The sequence below is a fragment of the Triticum urartu genome, chromosome 6 (genome assembly GCF_003073215.2).
Source record: "Triticum urartu cultivar G1812 chromosome 6, Tu2.1, whole genome shotgun sequence".
Lineage (NCBI taxonomy): Eukaryota > Viridiplantae > Streptophyta > Magnoliopsida > Poales > Poaceae > Triticum > Triticum urartu.
This window is the reverse complement of record NC_053027.1, coordinates 403,256,751-403,280,802: the sequence shown is the minus strand read 5'-3', so window position 1 is coordinate 403,280,802 and position 24,052 is coordinate 403,256,751.

Here is a 24,052-nt window from a genome sequence, read left to right as displayed (position 1 = left end):
GGTTTCATAGACATGGTCAAAGGGTTGCTTGCCTATTTTAACAAAGTCTTCGAGGTCTTCAAATAGCTCTGGTCCAACTCCAAGCATTTCGTCTACTTCGTCAACTATCGTTGAAAGCAACCATAATAAGCAACACAACAAGGCAGAAATAAAAGTGCTCCAAAAATATTGATTTGACTTTTCTAGGATACCTCTGGTCATGTGAGGAATGACCAAAGTGATTTCATTGGAATTGGATCAATGGATATTTCTAAAAAATTTGATATGATGGAATCAAGGGGTTTGCAAGAAGTGTAGAGAAACATATTTTTGAAAAATGAGCAAAGGCACCCATTTAACAAACCATGATTTTAGAAGCATCTAGGAGTTGGTTTCACTGGATTTGGAGTTGAAATGATTTTCCTATGAATTTGCAAAGTTGACAAATATGAAGAAATAGACCATTATTTGAGGTGATACAGAAAGTATTAGTAAAAATGTTCAAAAACTAAGTTTTGAACTTATAGACACCTTGGATTTTGAATCATGGAATTTGGATCAAAAATGGGCTCTCTATGATTTTCTAAAGTTTACCAAAGGAATGGAAAAATAGGATTTGCTAATTATTTGTGAAAGAAATATTTCTGTAAAAATGTGCAAGTAGCACCTTGTGATAGATCATGATTTATGGAGCTACTAGAAATTTGAATCATTAGATTTGGAGCTCTGTTGAATTATTTATGGATTTTTGAAGTTGACTTGAAAAAGAAAAAGACAAAGGATTTACCTAAATGGGCCGGATCTGGGCGGCGGTTGGGCGCACCGGGCGAGATATAGTGGCAGGGCGTCACTGGGCCGGCCCGGCGGCTCGGCTGCGCGGGCAGAGGTGGTGACGCCGAAGGCGTACTGCGGGAGGGCGCGACCCAGCGGGGTAAGCGGATCGGACCGAAGCCGTTTCCACTTAACCCGACTGGTGGGCCGGCTCGGTCGCCTCTGCCGCTGACGGGAAGGCCCCCTGCCAGCTGGCGGGGCGGTCGTCCTCTACCTCCCGCTCGAGGCTGAGCAGGGGAGGTAGAGCGCACGCCGGCGCTCGTCCGACGATAGCCGGCGCCTCCGGCCGTCTCCCGCGGCGCTCCGCCTATGGGCGAGCTCAGCGCGGAGCGGGGCATCTGCTGGTGCAGGTCACGGCCACCGGAGGGGGCCGAGGTGACCGCAGCTTTGACGGTGGCGGGGGAGGTTGTCGGCCATCCGTGGCTCTCGGCGTTCGAGCATCCCTGCGACGGTTCAAGGAGGTGGGGAGGTTCGCCAGACCACGGGGAGCTTTTGCGTGGAGGAAAGGGAGGGAGGTGAGCTCGGTGTTGCTCGAATTTGAGCGAGCCGAAGCGGCGGCCGTGCGGTGGTTGGAGGAGAAGGAAGGTGCAGGAGGAGGATCAGGCTGCTCGAGGAGGTTGCTGGGGGGAAGAGGTAGTGAACCGAGGCCAGAGAGGGCTCAGGGGTGGCCTTTTATGGCAGGGCGATGGTGCACCGTGAGCTCATGCGCCGGCGAGGCTGTTGCCGTCGTTGCAAGTCACGGGGGCACGCGTGGGCGTGTCTGGGGTGCTCGTGGGGTTGGTCTAGGGCGAGGGGAGAGAAGAGAGATAGCGGGGAAGGGCCAGTGCATCGCGCGTGTGAGGCTGCCCATAGGAGCGCTCAGGCGACCGGCGCGCGTGCGAGCTGGGCAAGAGGAGGGAGAAGGAGGAGGGGGCTGACCGTCTTGCGTGTCCCGGACGCCGAGGCGGCCTCGGGGAACACAAGGGGAGGGCCCTAGGTGGTCAGAAGCCTCGGGCATGACGCGGCTACAGTGCTCTGGTGCACTGTAGCACGCTCCAGAGCACGCATATGGCTGGCATTAGCATCTTTTTGGCGCCCAGGGCATGGCCACTAGTATCTAGGGGGTCAGGGGAGGAGTAAACAAATGGGTGGTGGCCTTGGGTGCCCTGGTGAGCCAGTAGGAGAGGAGAGAGGTAGAAGAAGAGGGAGAGAGGGGCTGTCCAGGGAGGTAAATGGGGGTATTTTACCCCTCAATCATTGAGAAATGGCCAGAGGAGAGTTACTGGAGGTAGGAGAAGGCTAGGAGGAGCTGTGGTAAAAAGTTGAGCTCAAGGAGATTAGTGGAAGAGGTCAAAATGATGATTTTGGGAAAATGGCAGAAGGTGTTTGTTGTTGGTTTGGGCAAGAAAATTAATTCCACTTGCCATGAGAATTAACAGGATGGAATGGCACATAGAAGTAGGATGTTCCACCAAGTTTGAGCTCATTTGGGCAAAGTAACCAATGTAACTTTGGTAAACCCTAGAAATCAACAGAATTGGCTTTTCCAAGATTTAGTCATGCAAATCTATTCTCCTTGATGCACCACTTGGTGTAGTGTCATCATTTGAGGATTTGAACATGTCCACAAAAATTCAGATCAAAAGGACACACTTGGGAATGTAGAGTTGTTCAAATCTGGTTCTGGACAGAAAGGGTTTTGGGGCACTTTGAGCAAGATAACATTCTCTCCAACTTGTGCCATTTGGTCTAGATGAATAATTAGACCATTTGAGCATGTTCACAAGGTTTGAGAACATTTGGACATGTTTGGCAATGTAAAGTTGCTCAAACTTCAAAATGGACAGAAATGGTTTTGAGGAGATCTCATGGGGTTATACTATTCTCCATGACATGATACTTGGCAAGATCATCAAACATGTCATATGTGACATGCTAGAATTTTCTTGGAATTGCTGGGGAATATTTCCTGTAGAAATATTTCAAATCCTTGAAATGGGAAGAAATGGTTTTTGAGGGATTTGACCAATATTTTGAACATGACCATGTGTTGAAACTCTTATATATGGACAACATATGTCCATTGAGTTTCCCTGATTTTTGTCAAATATTTTTGAAACAATAAAATAATTTTTCCCTATTAAAGACCATTTCTGGCCTTAAGAAAAAGCTTTTAAATAAAATAGTAAAATAACTTTTAAAATTATATTTTTGTGGTTTCTGGGTATCCTATATCTAATAGGAGTCAAACATATTTTTGGAAAGATTTTTACTGCCCTGAATTAAGTACTTGCAGTACAAATCTTAATTCAGGGGTTTTTGGAAAACTAATTTTTGAAAATACTTTTTGGCCAAATTATTTTTGTCAGAAAATACTATATTGCTCTATACACATGGCATGATCATTGGTTCAAGAGTTTGGAGCAAGGAGATGAAGTATAGGAGTTGGAGGATTTATTTGATTTTTAGAGCACTTGCAAACAACAGACAAAAATCCAATCAAGGCAAGGTCCAAAACACTCAAAAGTTTTTGTCAAACCACATTTTATCATGATTTTTAGCTTAAGTGTTGTGGCATGAAAATCAGGGTGTGACAAAACCGTTGTTTGGCTATGTTACCGCCTTGCTCAGCCCCTCTTATAGCGTTGTTAGTTGCAGGTGAAGATTGGAGTTTGTTCCTTGTTGGAACACGATTATTGTTGGGATATCACAATGTCTCTTATTTAATTAATGCATATATATACTTGGTAAAGGGTGGAAGGCTCGGCCTTATGCCTGGTGTTTTGTTCCACTCTTGTCACCCTAGTTTCCATCATACTGGTATTATGTTCCTTGATTTTGCGTTCCTTACACGGTTGGGTTATAATGGGAACCCCTTGACAGTTCGCCTTGAATAAAACTCCTCCAGCAAGGCCCAACCTTGGTTTTACCATTTGCACTAACAACCTAGACTTTTCCCTTGGGTTTCCGGAGCCCGAGGGTCATCTTTATTTAACCCCCCCCCCTAGGCCAATGCTCCTCTGAGTGTTGGTCCAAAATGGGCAGCCTGTGGGGCCACCTCGGGGCAACTTGAGGGTTGGTTTTACTCGTAGCTTGACCTATCCGGTGTGCCCTGAGAACGAGATACGTGCGACTCCTATCGGGGTTTGTCGGCACATCGGGTGGCTTTGCTGGTTTAGTTTTACCATTGTCGAGATGTCTTGTAACCGGGATTCCGAGTCTGATCGGATTGTCTTGGGAGAAGGAATATCCTTCGTTGGCCGTGAGAGCTTGTGATGGGCTAAGTTGGGACACCCCTGCAGGGATTTGAACTTTTGAAAGCCATGCCCATGGTTATGGGCAGATGGGAATTTGTTAATGTCCATTTGTAGAGAACCTGAAACTTATCTTAATTAAAATGCATCAACCGCGTGTGTAGCCATGATGGTCTCTTTCCGCGGAGTCCGGGAAGTGAACACGGTGTTGGAGTTATGCTTGAACGTAAGTAGTCTAGGATCACTTCTTGATCATAGATTCTCGAACGTGCTTTGCCTTCTCTTCTCGCTCTCATCTGCATAAGGTAGCCACCATATATGCTAGTGCTTGCTGCAGCTCCACCTCATACCTTTTCCCTACCTATAAGCTTAAATAGTCTTGATCGCGAGGGTGTGAGATTGCTGAGTCCCTGTGACTCACAGATTACTTCCAAGACCAGTTTGCAGGTGCCGTTGTTACCATGCAGGTGAAGCAACCAAGCTCAAGGAGGAGCTCGAAGAAAATAGTGTTCCTTATGTTGTTTCCGTTTCCTGTTGATCAGTAGTGGAGCCCAGTTGGGGCGATCGGGGATCTGTAGCATTAGGGGTAGTCTTCTTTTATTTTGGTTCCGTAGTCGGACCTTGATTGTATCTGGATGAATGTAATGTTATTTATGCATTGCGTGAAGTGGCGATTGTAAGCCAACTCTGTACCTCTTTTCTTATTCAGTACATAGTATGTGTAAAGATTACCCCTCTTGCGACATTTCCTTCAATGTGGTTATGCCTCTAAGTCGTGCTTCAACACGTGGGAGATATAGCCGCATCGAGGGTGTTACAGGAGGCAACCCAATTTTATTTTTATTCCTTGCCTTTTGCTCCTGTTTAGTAATAAATAATTTATCCACCCTCTGTTTTGGTTATGTTTTTTGTGTTTAATTAGTGTTTGTGCCAAGTAGAACCGTTGGGAAGACTTGGGGAAAGTCTTGTTAATCTTGCTGTAAAAAACAGAAACTTTAGCGCTCACGAGAACTACTGCCATTTTTATTTGGAAAGTGATATTTAGTTAATTATTTTTGAAGATGATTAATAGATAAATTCCTCACGTCCAGCAATTTAGTTTAGAATTTTTTGGGTTCCAGATCTTGCGCTAGCTACAGATTACTACAGACTGTTCTGTTTTTGACAGATTCTGTTTTTCGTGTGTTGTTTTCTTATTTTGATGAATCTATGGCTAGTAAAATAGTTTATAAACCATAGAGAAGTTGGAGTACAGTAGGTTTAATACCAATATAAATAAATAATGAGTTCATTACAATACCTTGAAGTGGTCTTTTGTTTTCTTTCGCTAACGGAGCTCACGAGATTTTCTACTTTAAGTTCTGTGTTGTGAAGTTTTCAAGTTTTGGGTAAAGATTTGATGGATTATGGAAAAAGGAGTGGAAAGAGCCTAAGCTTGGGGATGCCCATGGCACCCCCAATATAATCTAAGGACACCTAAAAGCCAAAGCTTGGGGATTCCCCGGAAGGCATCCCCTGTTTCGTCTACTTCCATCGGTAACTTTACTTGGAGCTATATTTTTATTCACCAAATGATATGTGTTTTTCTTGGAGTGTCTTGTATGATTTGAGTCTTTGATTTTTAGTTTACCACAATCATCTTTTCTGTACACACCTTTTGAGAGAGACACACATGATTCAGAAATTATTAGAATACTCGATGTGCTCCACTTATATCTTTTGAGTTATATAGTTTTGCTCTAGTACTTCACTTATACCTTTTAGAGCACGGTGGTGGATTTGTTTTATAGAAACTATTGATCTCTCATGCTTCACTTAGATTATTTTGAGAGTCTTAAATAGCATGGTAATTTGCTTAAATAATCCTAATATGCTAGGCATACAAGATTAATAATAAAATTCTCTTATGAGTGTGTTGAATACTAAGAGAAGTTTGATGCTTGATGATTGTTTTGAGATATGGAGGTAGTGATATTAAATTTGTGCTAGTTGAGTAGTTGTGAAATTGAGAAATACTTGTGTTGAAGTTTGCAAGTCCCGTAGCATGCACGTATGGTAAATGTTATGTAACAAATTTGAAACATGAGGTGTTCTTTGATTGTCTTCCTTATGAGTGGCGGTCGGGGACGAGCGATGGTCTTTTCCTACCAATCTATCCCCCTAGGAGCATAAGTGTAGTGCTTGGTTTTTGATGACTTGTAGATTTTTGCAATAAGTATGTGAGTTCTTTATGACTAATGTTGAGTCCATGGATTATACGCACTCTCACCCTTCCATCATTGCTAGCCTCTTCGGTATCATGCATTGCCCTTTCTCACATTGAGAGTTGGTGCAAACTTCGCCGGTGCATCCAAACCCCGTGATATGATACGCTCTTTCACACATAAACCTCCTTATATCTTCCTCAAAACAGCCACCATACCTACCTATTATGGCATTTCCATAGCCATTCCAAGATATATTGCCATGCAACTTTCCACGCTCCTGTTTATAATGACATGTTCATCATTGTCATATTGCTTTGCATGATCATGTAGTTGACATCGTATTTGCGGCAAAGCCACCGTTCATAATTTTTCATACATGTCACACTTGATTCATTGCATATCCCGGTACACCGCCGGAGGCATTCATATAGAGTCATACCTTGTTCTAGTATCGAGTTGTAAATAAATAGAAGTGTGATGATCATCATTTAATAGAGCATTGTCCCAATAAAAAAAGAGAAAGGCCAAATAAAAAAATGAAGGCCCAAAAAAAGGGACAATGCTACTATCCTTTTTCCACACTTGTGCTTCAAAGTAGCACCATGATCTTCATGATAGAGAGTCTCTTGTTTTGTCACATTCATATACTAGTGGAAATTTTTCATTATAGAACTTGGCTTGTATATTCCAATAATGGGCCTCCTCAAGTGCCCTAGGTCTTCGTGAGCAAGCAAGTTGGATGCACACCCACTAGTTTCTTTTGTTGAGCTTTCATACATTTATAGCTGTAGTGCATCCGTTGTATGGCAATCCCTACTCCTTGCATTAATATCAATCGATGGGCATCTCCATAGCCCATAGATTAGCCTCGTTGATGTGAGACTTTCTCCTTTTTTGTCTTCTCCACATAACCCCTATCATTATATTCTATTCCACCCATAGTGCTATATCCATGGCTCACGCTCATGTATTGCGTGAAGGTTTAGAAAGTTTGAGATTACTAAAGTATGAAACAATTTCTTGGCTTGTCATCGGGGTTGTGCATGATGAGAGCATTCTTGTGTGACGAAAATGGAGCATGACTAAACTATATGATTTTGTAGGGATGAACTTTCTTTGGCCATGTTATTTTGAGAAGACATAATTGCTTAGTTAGTATGCTTGAAGTATTATTATTTCTATGTCAATATTAAACTTTTATCTTGAATCTTTCGGATCTGAATATTCATGCCACAATTAAGAAGAATTACATTAAAATTATGCCAAGTAGCATTCCACATCAAAAATTCTGTTTTTATCATTTACCTACTCGAGGACGAGCATGAATTAAGCTTGGGGATGCTTGATACGTCTCCAACGTATCTATAATTTTTGATTGCTCCATGTTATATTATCTACTGTTTTGGACATTATTGGGCTTTATTTTACACTTTTATATTATTTTTGGGACTAACCTATTAACCGGAGGCCCAGCCCAGAATTGCTATTTTTTTGCCTATTTTAGGGTTTCGAAGAAAAGGAATATCAAACGGTGTCCAAACGGAATTAAACCTTCGGGAACGTGATTTTCTCGCCGAACATGATCCAGGAGACTTGGACCCTACGTCAAGCAACCAACAGGGAGGCCACGAGGTAGGGGGCGCGCCTACCCCCCCCCCCCCCAGGCGCGCCCTCCACCCTAGTGGGCCCCCTGTTGCTCCACCGACGTACTTCTTCCTCCTATATATACCTATGTACCCCCAAATGATCAGAACAGGAGCCAAAACCCTAATTCCACTGCCGTAACTTTCTGTATCCACGAGATCCCATCTTGGGGCCTGTTCCGGAGCTCCGCCGGAGAGGGCATCGATCACGGAGGGCTTCTACATCAACACCATAGCCTGTCCGATGAAGTGTGAGTATTTTACCTCAGACCTACGGGTCCATAGTTATTAGCTAGATGGCTTCTTCTCTCTTTTTGCATCACAATACAAAGTTCTCCCCCTCTCTTGTGGAGATCTATTCGATGTAATCTTCTTTTTGCGGTGTGTTTGTTGAGACCGATGAATTGTGGGTTTATGATCAAGTTTATCTATGAACAATATTTAAATCTTCTCTGAATTCTTTTATGTATGATTGGTTATCTTTGCAAGTCTCTTAGAATTATCAGTTTGGTTTGGCCTACTAGATTGATCTTTCTTGCAATGGGAGACGTGCTTAGCTTTGGGTTCAATCTTGCGGTGTCCTTTCCCAGTGACAGTAGGGGCAGCAAGGCATGTATTGTATTGTTGCCATCGAGGATAACAAGATGGGGTTTTCATCATATTGCATGAGTTTATCCCTCTACATCATGTCATCTTGCTTAAGGCGTTACTCTGTTCGTATGAACTTAATACTCTAGATGCATGCTGGATAGCGGTCTATGTGTGGAGTAATAGTAGTAGATGCAGGCAGGAGTCGGTCTACTTGTCTTGGACGTGATGCCTATATACATGATCATACCTAGATATTCTCATAACTATGCTCAGTTATGTCAATTGCTCAACAGTAATTTGTTCACCCACCATAAAATACTTATGCTCTTGAGAGAAGCCACTAGTGAAACCTATGGCCCCCGGGTCTATCTTCATCATACTAATCTAACAATACTTAGTTAGTTTCATTGCCTTTTATTTTACTTTGCATTTTTATCATAAAATTACCAAAATATTATCTTATCATATCTATCAGATCTCACTCTCGTAAGTGACCGTGAAGGGATTGACAACCCCTTATCGCGTTGGTTGCGAGGATTTATTTGTTTTGTGCAGGTGCGAGGGACTCGCGCGTAGCCTCCTACTGGATTGATACCTTGGTTCTCAAAAACTGAGGGAAATACTTACGCTACTTTGCTGCACCATCCTTTCCTCTTCAAGGGAAAAGCAACGCAAGTGCTCAAGAGGTAGCAAGCGGTATGAGTTGTGCAGCGCCTCCTGCTCCGCCCGCTCTGCGGCGATCTGCTCCTCCTCCTGCAGGTGCTCCTGGAGGAGATGGTGGTTGTAGGCGGTGTCGGCCTGTGCCTCCTGGAAGTACTCCTAACGCTTCTGCCTCACCATGTCCATGTATAGGGCACGGGCCTCGCCGATGGTCATGGTACAATGCACCAGCGAGGATGGCGTGGAGGAGGGGGTTGGCGCCGGATCGTCGACTACCATGTTCTCCTTTGGGACATCGTCGTCCTCCGGCTGCCTGCCGGCCAGCCAGTCAGCAGCAATGGCTGCCATCTCCTTGTGGTCTGTCATTCACCCGTCTCGAAGAGCGCTGGAGCGCGAGGAAGCCATGGTGGGCAGTAGTGGTGTGGACAGGAGAAAGGGAACAGAGGCGGATGACTGTGGCTATGGCCGGCGCAACAGTTTATATAGCAATGGTGGGTGGCGGAGGGAAGGACGGGTGGCACCAGAGTAGCCGCCTCGGCAACCGTGTATCATTAATGTGGGCGGCAGACGGACGGACGGACGACACTTGTGTTGTTTGAACGCAGAGCAATCGCCTGCACCAGGAAGCAGCGTGGGTGGCGTTGACCGTTTCAGGCGGAAAGCGCGCGCGGGCGAGGGAGGCGGTCTGGGTGGGCCATGGCGGTCAGACTCGTGCTTGGCAGCGGATCGGTCCAGCAGCCGGACATGCTGGCTCGCCAGCGAGCTCGCCGAGCTAAGCGACGGTAATCAGACGATTGACGTAGCTTCCGACTAGGAGCCAGCGCCGCTGTCCAAGACGGTTCATGTCATGTTCACCATAGAGAAGGTGCGGCCGCACTTCGATGCCCTAATGGAGGAAGAGCTACCAGCGCAGGAGGACCCGTGCTGAAACCTCTGTCTCCTCAACGAGCACCGGCAAACAAGCGAATGACAATACCGTCGCGGACATGTGGCCCTATGATCCTAGTTTCCTGAATGAGCAGCAGGCGCTGTATCAGACCATCCATAGGGCCCGCTAGGCCCTCTCCATCATACTTTGAGTTGTTGCGCTCGTTGTGGCGCTGCCGTCTCATGTTGTCAACATGGTGAACGGACATGAGGAATGAGGAGATGACTTTACTTGGAGAGGATGACAGTGGGGACCCACCAGGGCCATAGCCGCACGTACGCAAGTGCCTCCTTATTATATACAACTATATTTTTTTGCTTCCTCTTGGTTTCCTGACATCATGGTCCCACACCATTGTCAACCTATGTAGCCAGTAAATGAGAGAATTGCACAAGGAGTGGCCGACAGCTGGGACCAAGCAGCTCGAGCAGTATTTGTGTTTTTGAGTTTTTCTTGAGCGGTGTTTTTGTTGTTGTTCAGAGGAGAGCAGGGTATTAGCTGGGCGGGCTATGACCCATCTAGCGAAGGACACATATCCAGCCCAGATATTAATTTTTTTCAAGCTGAAAATGGCTTGCCCGACTTTTTTTGAGGAATACCCAGGCAAGGTCAACTTGTTATTCTCCGCCCCGCTGGACTGCAAATCTTTCCTAGCAGGGATGCATTAGGCTTAACAAGAAAATGAGCTTTAAGAACTAAAATTGGGATGTAATTATAAAAACTAGGCAGTAACTATAAAAAAATGCACCAGACACATAATTAGTTTAAAAAAAAATATTATTATTCGATTTTGAAAATTTTAATTTCATTAATTGTTGCACGCAGAATATTTCGTTCGATTTTTACGTAATACAAATTTATTTTGAAATTATTTTTAATCTGACGAGAAATTTCGGGATTAAAATATTTTGGATCCCATCAAAATATGGGAAATTTTATTGAATTCGGTTTTGAGCGGTTGGTTGAAATTATTAATCATTGTGCTAGCTAGAAAATGGGTTGTATTTTTAACTAATGTAAATGGGATGTAGTAAATTCCATTAGAATTCAAAAATGGGTTGTACATTCTTACAAGTCGCAAATGGGCTATATGTTCTCTGCCACACACTTGTGGGCCTACAAAGTTGATGCGTCCCCTAAAAAACTAAGTTGACGCGTATGCAAGGCTTTGTCAACTTATAGTCAACACACGGTTCTAGCAGCAGCGGTCGTTGGATGTCCATCCAACAGATACCGTGCTTCTTCTTCAATCTCGGATATTCCTGCTTCAGCCGCCCAAAAAATAATTCCTTCCCCTAACATCTGGGGTGCATCGTTTCAGAGGCTGACCTGTGGACCTACTAAGTTGACGCGTACCATGGGCTTTGTCAGCTTAGTCAATATAAACGATTCTAGCTGCAGTGACTGTACAATGTCCATCCAATGGCCGTCGTGCTTCTTCAACCTCTGGTCATCTTGCTCCAGCCGCCCAAACCAGCGCCAGCCGTGCCGCCTGCTCCTGCCTCCCGTGTTCAGTTGTGCTGCCACCTCTGACCATGCCATCCCTCTATACTCACCCACACCTCCTGTAATTCTCCGGTGACGGCAGCCTCACTTTGCAGCCGAAGCAGTCAACCCATGTACTCCCCTCTACGTGGGCATCCACTGTTGCCTCTTCCCTACCTCTGCATCGTTCCCTTCCTAGGCCTCGCCGTCGTCCATCGCCTTGGTGCGCTCGGCGCAGCGTGGTCAACATGGTCAACAGAGGACAGTCATCGGAAGAGGACTTTAGGCGGTGAGGCTAACAGCTGGACCCACTAGCTACATCTTCGAACACAAGGAAGTGCCTCCTTATTACACGGAAAATAATGATTCCTCCACTTGAAAGCAGGGACCCACCGGACGGGCCACCGTATTTCGCAAAAAAATGATTCGCCCCTGACTGCTGGGACCCACCAGCTGCATCTTCACACGCAAGGAACACTACAAAAAAATGCACTTCCGTGATGATACGTGTTTGTCACAGTAGGTCATGTTTTCTCTCATGCATGTACATCCATAACGATTTTATGACAGAATCAAGATAGTCATACCTGTGTTGTCGTAGTAGTGTTCCATGAAATTACCAAAATTATCATAACGGAAGTGTCCACTTCCATGACGATAAATCCCGTGTCCTAGAAGTGCTTTCGTCAAGGATGACCGACACGTGGCATCGACCGTAACGAGTCGCCGTTAAGCTATCAGGTCCGGTTTTGGATCCGATAACACATTAACAGCCCAGACCAATGGGGATTTTCCATGTGTAAAATTCTCATTGGCTGGAGGAAACACGTGTCGGCTCCTTGGTGGGCCAGATGTCGTCCGTCCATTGGACAGGAGGCACCTATGATAGATTCACATGTGGCACAGCCCAACAGTGGCCCATTCCGGTGAAAAAGGCCGACCCAATAAGAATTAGCAGGCCGGACCATATAAGACCAACTTGTGTCATGTCCATTTAAGCCCACGGCCCATACGAGATGTGCCAATTCGGCCCGTCAATGGGCCGTTAACAATTTGACACCATTGCAGCCCATCGCCAGTTCGAGCCCGTTAACAGCCCGCTATATATTTGGGCTCAATATCGCCCCGATGTGGTTTCGTCCTGTTAACGGCCCATTCAAGGGATGGGCCAATTTTCAAAATGTACATCTTTCGGCCTTTTAGCGACCCATTTAAGTGTTGGGCCAATTTTCGACCCGGTGTGTCTTTCAGCCTGTTAATGGCCCATAAGTGAGTTGGGCCATTTGCAGTCAGACCTAAGTTTTGGCCTTTTAACGGCCCATGCTCTTCATGGTCCAATACCAGCCCGGTTTCTCTTTCGGCCTGCTAAAGGCCCACAACACAGTTGGGCCATTTATAGTACGACCTGACTTTCGGCCTCTTCACGGCCCATGCTCTTCATGGTCCAGTACGAGCCCGCTGTCTCTTTCGGCCTGCTAAAGGCCCACAGTATAGTTGGGCCATATGTAGCCCGACCTAGTATCGGCCTGTTAACGGCCTATGAAATCAAATGGGTCCGCCTGTTGCCCGCTTTGATGTCGGCCTGTTAACGACCTGGGAGATAAGGGGGTCGACCATTAACTTTCGGCCCATTAACATAATGGGACCACTAAAGTTCGTACATGTCTGTAAGCCCAATTAGATAATTTGAGCCCATTCCGACGAGCAATTATGCACAACACCAAAACCGATCAATCAAAGGTACTGCACAGGGAAAAACGTTGCACATCCAGCATATATTATAGGAAATTACATCCACCGGGCAATCAAAGATTGATGCTAGTGCAAATAAATCAACAGAACCTAACGGTCTACAACGTCACAATCTGCAACCTCAACGCGGATGACGCCCATAAGCATGTGGGCAAGTTCTTGCTGCTTTGCTACACTTTCTCTAAAAACATTGATCAGTTGTTGTTGCGCACGAATGTGCACCTCTGATTCCTCCACCATTTCCATCATTACTTCAGCCATTAATTGGTTCACAAACATATTTTTTTGTTGCATTCGAGATAGACAAAACTGAATAGATTCAGATGGCGATTTGGCAGGCTTGTATTATTAATAATGGAGAGTGTCTCGACCATTGAATCATAACATAAATTAGGAGGGGAACCGAATAGATTAATCAATAGTTATTGCCACATTGCCCGGCCTAGATTTATTGGAAAGAAACAATGGGGTTACCTTGCTGTTTTCAGAGTTTGTCTTCTTATCTTCAGCGGCCTGCACCAAATTAACACACTAGCATTGCTATCATTGGCCAGGTCACATAATAGGAAAGCAACATTGACACAACAAACGTTTGGAAAACCAGACCACACCAGCCTACACCAAATTAACACAATATGGCGCAACTATCATCAGCCAGGTAAGGTAATATAAAAAAAACATTGACACAATGAATGGATGGGAAACCAGAGCAGCACAACAATTCAGTAATGTGCATGATATGAGAAAGTACACTCATGCAGCTCAGTATGCAAAACTACCAGGCAGTTTTACTTACAAAAATCAACATTGTCGCCTTTAACATTTTGCTACAACTAATTTTAGATCAGATAAAGGTTGGATTCACGCCGATTAACAAAATACATGCTAATTTTAGATCAACATTGGAGCATAGAGAATTTCCGCAAGATACTTTCCTCGAATACGATCCCAATGGAGGAAGTCTTCTTTTAGAATACCTTATTTTCTAAAAGAGAGATGGGTAAGAAACATGTAGAAAATATGATCAGAATGCTATAGAATTTCAATATGCGAGGATACGCACACGCTTCTTAGAATGGAGTTGACATATTTTTGCTGGACTATAGCAGACTAGTTCTTTGGCCACTGGAATCTGCTTATTATCAGTGGGAGTTGGGTTTCTCTGTGCTAGAGCAGTATCTATGAAAACTGGAGTTGGTTTATTATCTTCTGGTGTTTGGATCTTTTGCAAAGACCTGGTTTGTAACCCTTCAGATTCTAACATAGTTGTCTTCCCCTTGCATGCCTTATATAGAAGAATGGTGCTTCAATTATAAAACATGCTATAGTAGAGATGGAATAGGTACTGAAGAATAGAAAGGCGTGACATATCGACATGTATTTCGTCCATCCAGAAATAAATGGATGGGTCTATGTGTATTTCAGTTCTAGATACATCCAGTTTTATCCATTTCTGCGACTTGTAATCCAGACGGAGGGATTATGATGTAAGAGCTAGGGATACGACAGGACAACAGTGTAAAAACACTACTTGAATGTAAAATTGTATGCTAGTGGAATACATCCAGAAAAACACTAAGGCAACATATGCGTGTATGATTGGGAAACTAAGATGGCATTGCAAGAGACCACTAGAACAACACTTCAATGTAAAAAAAGAACATGGTATGGTAGACAGATGAAGTACATACTGATGAATAACAATGCATGATGTCCAAACTAAGCAGATGGCATTGCGATAGAGTAGAATGACAGTACTTGAATTTGAAAACATGTTATCATGAATGGAATAGGTACTGAAAAATAGGAAGGCATGCCATATTTACATGCATGATCAGCAGGCTAAGCACCAGGTATTGCAACAGAGTAGATGCACTCCAAGACATTATATGCATGTTGTACCCATATCAAGGGACAAGTTAGAGCAAGGACCTTGTGGGGTGAATAGGATTCATCATCTTTCTGCAAGTCTTTTGAAGAACTGCCTTTACATGTTCCATCATATTGGGTATCATTGACGTCAAGTTTGTTGGCCGTTACATTGTTCCGTGAGGTTCTTGTGGATAAATCAGTGTGTGCAATTATATCTGACATGCATGGAAGAAAACTAGTAGTTAGATTTATGCAATGAGTGCTTGTAGGAGACGAGATAAATAGTAGGACTAGGGTTAACTAGCAGCAACAGGTCTCAAAAACTAAAGGGAGAACACAGATGAAAGCTACAGAATATGTATCGTTTGTACTCGAGATTAACTAGATGGCACACAAAAGTTTTAAAGAACAACATAGGTTATACTAGAAGTGGTATAATACTATAATCACCAGCCTGTGGGATAGCATTGGCTGATGGATGATAACTATGGAATATCATTACCTAAAGAACAAGTCTCTTAGCTGAACTATGGAACAACGTTAACTCCTGAACAAGACCCGTAAGAGATCAGCATGAATATACAGTGAAATGCGATAATCTATTTTCCATGCTTAGATGAATAACAAAGCCATAAATGTTGCACACAAGTAAGATGAGGGTACAACCTATCTGGCCGCCATCCATAGGAGTGAGCATCATGTGCTGACTTGTCGATGGCGCTGCAGTTGTTGTGGCTGTCCATGTTGGGCACGCGCATTCGATGTAGGGAACTATTAAGTGGGGACTATAGCTCCCTTATGGTGTATGCTTCCCTTGTTGGAGCAGCTGCGGTGAGTCGAAAGACGGCGTGGCTGAAGATGTAGAAAACGCATAATGTTAAGAACGACACATCTCTCTGATATGAAGAAATACCCTAAGAGATCAACATCAAGGTACGAGAGTGGTCACACGTTTGTTGACTGAAGACTAAATTGGGGTCACACAATTTTATTTTATATTGGTACTGTCCGATCTACGCCGGATGGCTTGATGGCCATCTTATGCCTCCCGGCTGACACTGTTCAGAATCTTCCTCGAAGAGCCAGCGACCAACGGCAGAGCAGCCTGCCTCCGCCATCCGTGGCCCTGACCAAAACCCCGCTCCCCGCCCCACCGCACTGCCGTGGTTGCGCCGCCCCCGGGCCAATCCACAAAGACTCCCCGGCATCCAGATCTGGCAGCAGCAGTACCTTCAACCCACACAAATCTAAGATAGCCATCTAAGCACTGATTCCACAGTGAACTTGCGCCCCCGCACCCTTACGTTAGACACCAGCCAACCGGCAGCCTAGGAGCTATGACGGCTCGAGGGGTGCTGCTTCCCATTGGGAATCGGTTGACCCAGAATAAAAAAATTAGACAATTGACACCTAAATAAAGTGATTTGAGATGATGGCACGACCTATCTAGTGGCCCGGTGAAGTAGGCAGCTCCAACTGCCGAGTCGGTGAGGCCAGCACGGTTGTAGTGGCTACCAGCGGCAGGGAAGTAGAGATGTCGCGATGGTCGACGGCTATGGGGAAGCAGCGCCGTGGCTCTGGACGGATCCAAAGTTGGAGCCGCTCCGGCGCCGTGAACAATGGCGGGGGTGAATCGGCTCCGGTACAGTTCACACGGCCGTCATCGAGGCATCTCCGGCAACACAGAGTAAGAGGCACATGGCCCAGTGCACGGCAGAAAATGGATAGCGTCTTCGGGATTAGAGAGGAGGGCGGCTGTGAATTTGGTGCGGTGGGGGCGCCATGGAGGACGGGCTGAGGTTTCGCGGCTCGGGAGAAGGGAGCTTTCGGGGAGAAGGTGGTTTGGCGCCACGAGGTATGAATGGGGAATTGGGAGGGGGAACCATGTCTTACGGACGCATTTGTCTGAAATGTGTGTGTGTGTGGGGGGGGTTATAGTTCTACCCCTGCCTTTAGGCTTCTCGGCTTGGTTCTGTGTACTGAGGGTCAGGGATAGTACAGTAACTTTGCTTCTCCCAAATAGAGGGCACGAGCGATTTTGGGCAAGGAGGGCATGTTTTGAAATATAGTGGGCGCGAGCGATTTCGAGCGAGGAGGGCTTGTTTTGAAATATAGTGGGTGCGAGCGATTTCGGGCGAGGAGAGGGTGTTTTGCCGACCATGGTTTATGAATTATTCGGCACATGTCATTACGTCCAAGGAGAAGGCGCGCTTGGATGAAGTTATGAACCTACCCTCGATGTACAATGGGCCAATTGATGTGTGTCCCACAAAGGCCAGTAATTTCATGTCTCCCATTTATTTGCTCGGGCAAATTCCACCGAGCAAAGGGTGTTTAACGGTTCGTTCAAATTTTTGGAGAACGAGCATCCATGTCTACCTTACCAAGTCGATTCGAATCAAATTTTGAAATATTATCTTGCCACTTCTTTTTTAGATGGAGAGATGATGCTCGGGAGTAATGTGTTTTTACGTGCTAGTTGCTAATGATTTACTATATGAAAAATAGTTGACCCACTCAAAAATGGGAATCAAACCCAAAATGAAATATCTCGATTTAATGAAATAGCTCGTTCACCAGGTCAAAATAGTGAACTAAATCCAAAATTGAACACCTCAATCGAGTAGCATGTGGTACAGTATTATAGTACTCCATGAACATGTTGAAAGTCAAATTAATGAACTTGTTTGATACATGCATATCTCCGTTCATGTGTGGATTGCAGACAACATGTTCTCCAATTTTAATATTTGAATACAAGTTTATATCGAAACATGGTTTATATCAGTCTTTGATGCATAAAACACGACCTCCCTGTCCCGGACTCCTGCTCTCTCTTTCTCTCTCTCTCTCTCTCTCTCTCGCCGACAATCTTCAATTCTGTCACACGCATCCAACACACAAACCTTGTTGATCCCTCTCCCTCTCTCTCTCTCTCCCTCTCTCTCTCTTTGTGTGTGTGTGTGGGGGGGGGTCTATCTAGTTCGCATGCATATATACTCCATCTATAGGTCTCTCTCGCACACTATGTATGATTCTCTAGTCCAAGCTAAATATCTTGGGTGCACTCATCATACGAACACAAATTCCTTGGCTCGTTGCCCGTAACTCTCTCACGCACCACTCTATCGTCTTTGAGCTCTTCCCGCTCTCTCTCAAACTCTCCATCTCCCTGGGTCACACATACACATGCATATCTCACTCGCACTCGATAGACCCATCTAAAACTCTATCTCTCTCCCTCGTTCTCTCTCCATCTCACATGCACACACACAATCTCATGCCTAGCCAAGTATGATGGTCTCTCACTCAATTGTAGGCACACGCAGTCCCCACTATATGTAAATGACTAGCTAATATTAGTCTCCATCACAAACATGTGCATGGTCTATCTCGATTTCTCTCGGGGCATCTTTCTATCGTGCACGCACCTCCCTTGATCTCCCACCCATATAGTCCCCTCGTGATCTCGATGGGATCTCTCTATCACAAACACACCCTCTCTCCCTCCCCATGCGTCCATGTTCTCCATGCGTCCCTCTCGACCTTTGTTCCTTGTTGGCCAGACCTCTATTAGACATGTGCTATAGGGGTGTCTCTCTCTGTTGCAAACAATCACGAACTAGCTATCTTCGTGTATCTCCTCACCTCACTTTTCTATCTCGGAGATGAATGTGTGATATGTTTGCATAAGAAACAAAAACACACACTCTCTCTCTAATTTATCATTTGTTGTCCCTTTCTCTTTCACACACATACTCTTTTTGCACACTCACTCATTCTCTTCCACACTCACTTGATCTCTCTCGACTTAGGCACTCTCTTCGGCCCATAGCATATAGATTTATTGAAAAGTCAAACATCACAAAGTTTGACTATGTATATGGAGAAAAACATTTACATCTAGAACGGCAAACATATCCATTAGATTCATCATGAGATGTAGTTTCGTATGATATATCTTTGGTATTGTAGATATAAATAACATTTGCGTCAACCTGGTCAAAGTTTCCAAATTTTGACTTCTAAAAAATTTACATGCACTACATTATCGAGTGGATGGAATATCTCTTTCCCCCTCTCAGCTATCTGACGCACCACTCTGCCTTATCGGGGCTCATCTATCTCTCTCAAACTTTATATCTCCCTGGTTCACACATACACATGTCTCCCTCGTGCTACATAGACCCATCTAACACTCTCCGCCCTTGTTCTCTCTCTATGTGACACGCACCCCCCTAAGTACCATAATTCCTCACTCCATCATAGGCGCACGCACTCCCCCCTAAGTATGATTATCTCTCACTAGCCATCAGGAACACACGTATTGTCTCCTTCCATCCATACGTCTATCTCGATATCTCTTGGGGTATCTTCTATCGGGAACACACGTGTCGCTCGATCTCCCACCCATGTAGTCCCATCGTGATCTCCAGGGGATCTCTCTATGACAAACATACACTCTCTCCTCCCATGTCTGCATTTTCTCCTTACGTCTCTCTTGACCTCTCTCCCTTGTTTGTTAGACCCCTCTTGGCCACGTGCTAGGGGTCTTTCTCTCTCGGTTGAAAACAACCACACACTATCTCCTCAGCTTGCTTCCACTATCGAAGATGCATGTGTGATATGTTTGCATAAGACACACGCACACTTTTTCTTTACTTTTATCGTGTGTTGCCCATGTCTCTTTCACACATGCACACACACTTTTTTTAGTCACTCGTTCTATTTCACACACTCTCTCTAGTTAGGTACTCTCTCACGTCCATAAGCATATAGATGTTTTGAAAAGTCAAACCTCAGAAAAGTTAGACCAGGTATATGTGGAGAAAAACATTTACATCTGGAATGATCATTAGATTCATCACAACATGTACTTACTTCATACTATCATTTATCTTTGGTATTGTAGATATAAGTAATTTCTTTATAAACTTGGTCCAAGTTTCAACAGTTTGACTTTAAAAAAATGTTGGCACTACATTATCGAACGGAGGGAGTAGCTCTTTCTCTCTCTCTGCAATCTCTCACAGGCCTCCCCTCTCACTCGAACTCTCTATACCAACAGATTATACGCTAACTATGTCAGCGTATAGCTCTGTATATTGTTTAGTTGACCCGTCAACCAGTCCACATGCTGCCTTGTCAGCTCGTGTTCTCTATCTTCGTGTGCTGGCCCATGTGGCAGTGGGTGAAAATAAGTAAACTAGAGGCCCATCTGACACGCGGTGAAGTAAACAAAGTTGAAACCACTCGGGGTAGCACCCCGCACGCTAGTAAATTGAGGGCACACTTCTTCCACGTGAAGGACGCACTCGTGCACAATTCACCACTGCGCGGCGGCATTCACAGAAGGACGTACACACTCGCGACACCCTGCAGGCCAGCACACAACAGACACCAGCACACGTGTACACCGGCATCGCCGCTAGTTGAGATGGACGGCGAGGCAGCCAACAAGCGGAGGCGGCTTGAGCCAAAACCGCATCCGGTGAGCCTGGACTTCATCAGCAGCCTGCCCGACGACATGCTGCTCGTCATCATCAGCCTCCTCCCCACAAAATCTGCGGTGCGGACCGCCCTACTCTCCCGGTGGTGGCGCCCCTCTGGCGCCACGTCCCCCTCAACCTCACCGTCGACAACTGCCTCTGTGACGGGAATTGCAAACACATGGCCGCAGTCTCCAAGATCCTTTCATCACACCCTAGGCCAGCCAGACGCCTTGACATCCGCATGTTCAGTACCAACTACAAGGTCAAAGCCAAGTTCAATGAGTGGTTCTTATCCCCCGCCCTAGATCAGCTCGAGGAGCTCAGCTTTGAAGCTGGACGATGTCGCTATCTGCTGTCGTCCGCGCTCCGCCTCACGCCAACGTTGTGCCGCGCCAACTTCAGCTCCTGCTATCTTCCCCAGATTAATGTCGCGCCCACCCTTCTTCTCCCTAAAATCAAGCAGCTCAACCTCTTCGACGTTGTAATCTTGAAGAAGGCTATGGAGCACCTACTCCACAGCTATACTGCGCTCGAGTACCTTCGTCTTGAGCAGATCCACAGGTTCATTAGCCTCCACATCGCCTCGACGAATCTCCGATGGATTTATGTGTCTTGCTGGCCCCGCAACAAGACATTAATTGGGAAGAGATCACTCCAGCTATTCCACGTTATGGTCATTCAGAATGCGCATTTCCTTGAGAGATTACTTGTATCTGATCTAGAAGGTCCAACAAAAATCAGGGTCATTGACGCGCCAAAATTGACAGTGTTGGTGTACTTGTCTGCCAAATTCTCTGAACTCTTTATTGGATCTGTAATCGTTCAGGTACATCTCTCATCTTCTTCTCCGTCTTCTTGAAATTCACATTTTTAAATTTCTTCTTGATGTATTTATGACCGTGTTTCAGAAAATGATTCCCACAAGCTTAACCCAGTCTATGCGCATAGTAAAGGTCTTGGCAATAAAATCTATCGGCCCCAATCTGGATCAAGTTGATGGATTCCTTACATGCTTTCCATGCACGGAGAAGCTACTCGTCGAGGTGAAAATTCTTTCCTATTAGTAAACGGTAATCACAACATAGCTCATTTTTTCATAATTTTCCCAAATTACGATGACAAGTGTAGTGTTGAAAACTGCATCTACGCACTGCACCGAACGAAATGTTTTTAGTATTTTTTTCTCACGTGATCACCTGCATCGTTTTTTGTTGTACTACTATAGTAGCCTAGGCTAGTCATAGTGGAAAGTAACTTAGACTAGTAACTCAATGGTTACCCTAAGAGCAAGTACTACCTCCATCCTGGTTTACTCTTCCTATTTTGTAGTATCAAAATTTGACCATAGATTTAACTGACAAAATGTAGTGCATGTCACTAAAAATTATATCGTTGGATTCGTATTTGAACATAATTTCAAATGGTATAATTTTTGGTGACATGCATTGGCATTTTCTTAGGTAAATCTATGTGCAAAATTTTACACTAAATACGAGGTAGTACAAAAGTGGGCAATAATTGTTGTAGATATGCCCTAGAGGCAATCATGTATGATGATATTTCCTATGTGTTTATGAATAAAGATAGTCCATGGACATTATCAATGATGTGTAACAACAAGTACGTGACTTGTTTGTGGGACTATGCATTGTATGATGATTGTCCTAAAAGGTCCCTAGTCGAAAGGGCTGTGTGGACGCGCAACACACTAGACTAGCATATGACACGGTCGATGCTTGGTCTCACTAGCCATGGAGCATTGGATGCTAACCGGATAATATGGACTCGGAAGGATCTGGTCGGATTTGACGTAGTCGGATCCGAGTTCAGATAAGGTCCGAGTCGGACAGACCCAACTATGAGACGTAGTGATATGTCATTTGTGAGTCTCTAGTACAACATACGTTCTATGTCATAAGACCTGAACTGGCGCATGTACTCGGGATGGTGACGGACTTGCTTTGGGCCAACCAAACGCTACTCAGTGACTGGGTAGTTACAAAGGTAGGTTTCGGGCTTATCCAGACCCATGCTGTGAGACATGGTCGAGAAAGATGGGATTTGCCCCTCCGATCAAGAGATATATACTATGGGCCCCTCGTTTGATCCGACGAGGATAAGCATGGCCATGCAACAAGGACTATGAGATAATCTGATTTGTGGTCGGCATCACGAACAAGAAAGAGGTCGGGCTAGCACAAGGATGACAGACTCAACTTGAGCCCGACAACATATATCATGTGGCAAAAGGAATGGAAGTATGATATACAGGTTCGCCTAACCAACTTCATAGTCTGCTTGGTGTTCGACATGCCTTGCTAGGGGCCGCTACCAACTGTGCAGTTCAGAGGTGATTCGAACCGCGACCAAGCCGGCTTGAACCTAAGGGGTCGCGCGCTTAAGGGAAGGAACCTCCAAGGTCGGATCTGAGGACACTAGTACAGCGAGCTCCTAAACAAACGGTTTTAACCCCTTTCTACGATGGCATTTGGAATGGATATGCCCTCCTGGCACACACGTTCGGTAAAATGAGGTCGTGTGCGACCGGCGGGCGCTCAAATATGGAAATATGTACAGTAGAGCTAAAAAAATACAATTAAACGATGAAATTGTTTCCAGTCGCAAGTATATCCCACACAGTCAGTCCCCGCTAAATGTTTCCGTTCGTATGTACATCCCACACAATTGCTCCAAGGAAAACGTTTCTGTTCACAGGTACAACACACACCATTTTTCCTGTTAAATCGCTTGTGTTATTGAATATATCACACACGGTCCATGGAAGAAACTTTGTGGCAAAGGATGTCCATCACACACAGTTTTCATGTGGTAAACGTTTGCGCAAGGTGGCCTAACGCAAACAGTTTTTAAGAGCAAGTCGTGTGTGATTGTTCATTGATCCAACATGGTTTATTCCTAGAAACTATGTGTGTTGCCTGAGGTCATCGCCCACGGTATTTTTTCAACAACCGCTTGCAATAGCAAAACCCAATTAGCAGGCTAATTATCTGATTATTCATAATCCATTTATTAATCTATTTGACCGTTCATAGCACACAATATATTTCATTTTCATAATTGAAATACATCAGAGTACAACATCATATAGCTTCAGCACTCATCTACCCCATTACACAACTACACCAGGATCAAGTTTCACATGCAACATCTATAACCTTTCGAAATTAGCATCATAGACGGTACATAGATAGATGTATCTCATCTGGAAAACTGCTGAAGCAGAAGGCTAATATTGAGCCTTCATTGATGTTGAAGGTCTTTGTAACTTTAGGCCAGTGCATGTGGATGATTGACCGTCCATCCTTCGTCATCTTCAGGAACACTTCAATGTTGAACCGTGGGTGTTGTATGAATACCT